The 6,000-nt window shown below is 47.1% G+C and overlaps 1 long non-coding RNA gene across 3 annotated transcripts in view; it reads right to left on the bottom strand.

The window, feature by feature from the left end:
* Window positions 1-1,089: 1,089 nt before the first annotated feature.
* Window positions 1,090-6,000, bottom strand: part of LOC119243651 (uncharacterized) — a 45,819-nt gene continuing 40,908 nt past the window's right edge. For 2 of the 3 annotated variants that reach the window (XR_008551560.1, XR_008551561.1), the window contains exons 2-3: window positions 4,240-4,538; window positions 1,090-3,765 (exon numbers count right to left, since the gene is read on the bottom strand). This is a non-coding gene — a long non-coding RNA (uncharacterized LOC119243651). The remainder of the gene's footprint in view (window positions 3,766-4,239; window positions 4,539-6,000) is intronic. The other variant, XR_005124789.2, reaches the window with a different exon arrangement.

Here is a 6,000-nt window from a genome sequence, read left to right as displayed (position 1 = left end):
AGGACGGTGGAACTTCAAAGCTTCAGGAAGGGAATCTACTTCACAAGTAACAAAGCATTTCACTGACACCTGTTTTGCTTTTAATTTCCATTTTACTTGCCTCTTGCTTTTCTAAAACAATATCCATGTGGAAAATTTCTCGTGGAATCAAGTCCACTATGCCCACCTTACATTCCAACAAGCCCATATTTCTCTCAATAACATTGAAAGATTGTCATACATACTTCGGGGGGAAATTCATCAAACACTTTCGTTGAGCAAAAGCATTGCTTGCTGAGTTTTCAATATGACTTCACTCAAGACTCCGCTGTGCTGGTTTAACCAATCTCATCCGCTCTGTCACCGACGTACAGGACAAGTTCCATGGCACATCGGTGTCCAGAGCAGCATTAAAGGCAGTTCTAACTTTGGGGAACAGAGAAGATGAGGGGGTTGGTGCAAAGTAATGGGAAAGTTATGGGGACCCAGGCGTAGGGCATGGCCAGAGGCACTGAATCCGAGGCTGACCCTGCCCCTTGCTGACCTTAGGTCCCTCCCTCCCCCTTCTCTGAACCCCACTTCTTCATACGTGACATAGAAATTATGGCAAACGTGTGTCCTAGGATTCTCAGAGCACTCTAAGAATATCTGGAAATGCACAGTTATAATGTCATGAAACTCAAACAACACATTTAATATTAAAAAAAAAGAAGAAGAATGAGGAGGTGTTCTGCAAATTCCTACTTGTTTCTTGCTGCGAAGTAACTCTTAAATGATCCTCTTTGGCTCCCCCAAGAGATTTTGAGATTTCCTCAAAAGGCAGGGATATATGTTCTCCCACTTGCAAGCAGAAAAGTGAAGAACGCTGAGCTCGTATCCTATTTCTACAACAGAAGCCACGGCTCACCTTTGCTTGCCCTTGTGGTACCCACCCCCTGGTGCCAGCCATGGGGACAGCAATCAGCATGCATTCCCTCAAGCCCACATCCCCCTGCACCCCCCCACCAGCCAACACCCCACCCTACCGCCCACACCCCCACCAGCCAACACTGCTGCTGCACCTACGGTCCCGCCGGCCCCGACAGCCCACCCTTCCTTACGGAGGACGCCCCTGCCCAGGAAGACCTGCCCAGTCTCCTCTTGCCTAGAAGCAGTGTAGAGAGCAGGAAGATGAAACTCCCACCCCAGGCGTTTCCCTTTTCCCAGATCACCGTCCCCAACCCGGGGATATCTGTATTCTCTCCAGCAACTTAGGTTTGCACCTGAGACCCTGGTGACGAGAACCCGGGTCCCTCACCGTGGCCCCTTGTCCCCGTGAGACTGTTCTCCCCCAGCCGGCTCCCACCGACGTTCAGTCCAGTCCCCCGAGCTTCTCACTGAACAACTCGCAACGGCAAGAACAGGCAGACTAGGGTTGCCTTCATCCCTCCACGGAAGCCTGGCGAGGCGCCCTCCTTCCCTCAGCCTCTGCCCGTGCCCCTTCTCCAGCCCCGACTCTGAGTCTCAAGCGATTTCAGCCTAAGGACCTAAGGACGGAAGCGCATTTCGCGTCTCGCTCGCCTCTCTGCTGGATGTGTGTTTCCACCACTGTAAAGACAGACAGTAATAAATGACGGTTGCTAAGAGGATTCAAAAGGAAAAGATTTCCAAAGCAGACTTTAAGGACATTCTCGGGTTCTGAAGTCACCAGAGTGGAGAAGCACATGCAGCAGCTGGAGGGACTCTTCTCACTGGCCTAACCTTTCCTGCTGTAAAGCTGCGCTCCGTCAGCGCAGCGATGCAATCTGTCTCCAAAGGGTCTCTCTCTTAGGGTAATTCTTCCAGGGGAAGAAATCTCACGTCTTCATGTGAGTAAACTGATGTCAGGGAACTGCCCTCACCTTCACGGTGTAGCCGTGGGGGAAGAGAAGCACAGCCTCCAGTTCTGAGTGAGATGCTTCTTTCAAGGATTTGGATGCTTCCTTCAAGGCAGCGCCCCCCGAGGAAGAAGGTGGTGACTTTAAAGGCACTAGGCCACCCTCAGCTCCTCGTCCCAGACACCGGCCTCCAGGCACAGCCTGACCTACTGGTGAGGCAGTTCCACTTGAGCTCCGGGAGCAGCAGAAGCCTTCCTGTTGGCTCGGTCTTTCCAAAGCCAGGCCAGTTTTTATTCTAATGCTTGTGGAGTGCCATGGTTAAGTTAAATAAACAATGTGTTTTCCGAAATCGGTTTCATGTTTGAGAGCTGCTACATGAGCACAGAGTCCCACATTGGGCAGCGAGTGCTGGGGAAGAGGAGAACAGGATGCTCTGCCGAGGGAAGGAAGCCTTCCCGCCAGCTCGGGCAGGCCCCGTGGCCCTTGTTCGTGGTTCTTCCAAAACACCTGCACCACGCAGTGGGGCAGCCAGTCGAGAGGTGGGTAGGGCAGAGGGAGGCAAGGGGGGGACATCCTAGAAACCTAGAGGCGCTATGCTACTTACAGAAGACTTGCTCTTTGTCTTTGATGTTAAACTTCAAATTAACGATTTCCAATCTGTTCTCCCAGTAGAATTTCTTGTGAAATTTAGCATATAGTAATTTTATAAGGTTTTATAAGACAACTTATGAAGTTAAATCAGTGAAAGCACATTAATACGTCAGTCTTTTCCACTATGTGAAAATCTGGTTTTTAAGATCTTAAATGCACACATTCTTTTTCATGCAGTTTCTTACAGTTTGCAATGATATTCAAGTCAAATTTCTGTGCGGTCACGAAAGTCCTCTGAGAAGCACTTGCCTACTTATTGGATCAAATCCACACAAGAGATTCACAGGTTCAGAAGGTAATAACACAACTTCCTGCCTGTGTTCCCCATCTTTTTAGCAAATAATTTGAGAAATAAATTATTCATATTATGGAAGAAATTCTCATTTTACAAAGTTATCACGCACACCCTTATGTTACATTTTTTAGTGTACATAAATCATTAAGTCTTCACCAGAGGGTTGCCTATCCATTGGACATCAAAGCAAATCTGACATTTTAAGACAAAAGTCGTATCAGATGGAATCACCAAAATGTGACAGCCATAAGAATTTCCTAAAGCTGGTGCTCATTTAATTGCTCCACTAGGTTGCTCTTGTTCACTCCTTGGATTTAGGACACAGATGGGAGAAAGGAGACCTCAAATGTGCTTGAGACCTGCGGTGGAGACGTCCTCACGGAATCCAGCCAGGGGAGGGCATCAGCTGGCAAGCGGTACTTCTGTCTGGCCCCAGAGTGCTGCTCCCGACTTCCATTTGCAAGCTGCCCTCCAGGGAAGGAGGTTGGAGTGTGTGATCCAAAGAGCCCGGCGAGGCGGATCTGGCCAGCACCTGGACCCCTGCTCCGTGGTGCGCTGTGTCAGATCTCAACGTGAAGACAGGCCTGTGCAGCGTGTGAGAGTCAACGCGACCCTCCTGTGGACTCTGGCCTCCTCTGAGTCTCATTCAATTCTTGTTCACCTGGAGAATCATGTGATTTGTCAAACTGGGAGCCAAATGGTATGTGTCTGCATGTTTCCATTTGAGGAGGAGTATTTTTTAAACCACACGTTCCTGTTAAGTACTTTGATGTGATTTATAAATGAAGTCTAAAAGCATGAAACTGTGCATCTCTACAACTAATGACATGAGGCATCAGTGTAAGTAGATGCCTCCCGTGTGTGCGCGCACACTCCTCTGCCTAAGGAAACAACAGAACCATTGCAGTTCTTTCCGAGTTCCCTGAACAAGTCTTCAGCAGGTCAGGTGGCTGTGAGTTCTCTCCCACACAGGCTGTCACATTTCTAAAGAAAGAAAAGAAATGGGCTTTAGAGCTACTTTTTATTTTTTGGACTTTTGTCCCAGATGTCTGCAAGAGGAGCAGTAGACGGGAACCAACTTGGGTCACTGCACACAGCGAGCTCTGCCCCGGGCCTGGCCGTTCTAGAGACAGAAGCCACAGGTCCAGTCTGAGGTCTGGCTGTCATGTCCAACTGGCAGGGGGTGTAGGGAATAGGTTCCCCAGGGTTGCCTGAACAGAAGGGGCCATGCTGTCTTCGCACACCTCGTGGCCCTTTATCACCTCTGCTGTCCCACCACCCCATAGGCACTCCGTTCTTGAGCCTTAAGACTTCGCTACTACACGCAAAATATATTTTGAGGCCACAATGAAGCCTTTTATATGCATTTTCTGTCCTTCCCCTCACTTTTACCATTTCTTCAGTAATTCCTGAGGGTAATTCTCTATCTGCATTCAGCTTACCTTTCAAATGCCTCACCTGGCCGCAGTGGCAATAGAAGAGTAACTGTTGCCATTTGCTTCATATGAAATCTTGGGATTTGTTCAGCCTTGAAGGCTCCCTTGTTCACTCAGGCAGAAGAAAACACCATATACCAGGTGACTTTAACGATAGAAAGGAAGCAAGGAAGCAGGAAGCAAGTCCAAGATCCTGTCCCAGCGGGTTTGCTGCTAGTGGGCACTCTCTTTGCAGGCGCCTCCCTGTGGCCATCCCCAATGGAGTCTTCTCTGCAGTGGGTGGGGAGCTCTGTGATGTCTCTTGTGGTACGGACACAGGTACTAGAGAATAAGGGCCCAGCACAGTGACCTAACTTCACCATAAACCCCACATACAGGCCTAACTCCTAATAGCTGCACACATTGTTAAAGCAAACGGACAGACATGCCATAGGGGCACCCTCCTAGATAAATCTTTTCTAAATTGTGTTGCCTACAATTTCATGTTCAGCTATGAATTGTTCTTAGGTCAAATCACAACAATGCAACACACTATTTATTCATTTTAGGTAGTTACACATTGGATCTTTAAAGACTGTGGAAAGCCCTACCATCAAGAAACATACTTTATTTTATATAATAAAGAACCCACAGAATACAGAGAGGAAAAGGAAGCTCTGGGCCTCTCTCGTGGTCTAGGTTAAGTCTCAGCACTATCACCGAGACAGCCTGGGAGATGACCCACATGGGGGAGCAGACCTTTCCTGTCTCATCTGCTGTTCCCCTCAGCAGTGTGTTTCAGCAGATCTGCCTGTTCTGCTCCTCACTCTGTGCCTGGTGAATCCTCTCACCCCTACACCTCTGGTTTACAACCCAGTTTTTCTTTGCAAAATAAATAAAAATCTTACAATAAAGAAATGATTCTTAAAAAAAAAAAAAGAAAAGGATGTCTTAAGTCCATCTCATTTGAGAATTATTCAAACTTCCTTTCAGCATTTTTCCCCTACCCTTTGTAACCAAATCTCATTGCCATTGCAGTGGATCTGCTGTGGTTAGGAAAAGCAGTGTGACCGCAAGAATTAAGCATAAACTGAAGAACATAAAGCTCTGAATCAGAGTCAGCAGTACCTGCTTCTATTATGTGTTTGTTCTACTTTCCTCTGACTCTGTCTTTTCATCCTTTCCATCACTGAAAATAGGAAGCTCCAAATGAGGGATCAGTGAAAGCAGATAAGACCATGATCAGAACGCTGTCATGAGTCTTCATTTTTAAGGGTATTTTTTTCAAAAAGAACTATTCCTGTAAGAAAGCACTCAGAAAGCAAGCATTTCTGATGTCATCCTACTGCTGTCTATCTGATGCAATCAAGTGTAGTTCCAAGACTCAGCAAGAACATGTTTAACTACATACACTTACCTACATCTGTGCTTCTACCCTCTCACCATGTACAAACGTGTGTGTGTGTGTGTAAAGTCACTTAAAATGAAGGAATTCTGTGTGGAGAGCTATCAAAACGTGCAGCTTGATAATTGATCTGTGCATGCAAGAAGCATGCACCTCTTATTATCTGCAAAACCCATGCACGTTGGATACCCCTGCAAATACTATCACATTCTAACATTTTGGTTGTTTGCTAATCACAAGCTCCAATCAGGGCTTTCACATCCAAAGCGCCTTCCATTCATCCCAAGCCAATGGATAAAAGAAAATGGGGTCAATGAGAGTATCAATCACCCCTGTGAAGAAAAGTCCAAAATGGCCACACCCCCAGCGAATAAATAACTACACCCACAAAATTTGCTT

Source organism: Talpa occidentalis, unplaced genomic scaffold (assembly GCF_014898055.3).
Source record: "Talpa occidentalis isolate TD23 unplaced genomic scaffold, MPIMG_talOcc4v2.1 talOcc4.13, whole genome shotgun sequence".
In the NCBI taxonomy this organism is placed as follows: domain Eukaryota; kingdom Metazoa; phylum Chordata; class Mammalia; order Eulipotyphla; family Talpidae; genus Talpa; species Talpa occidentalis.
The sequence above is the reverse complement of the archived record's forward strand: the minus strand, read 5'-3'. Positions and strand labels throughout refer to the sequence as shown.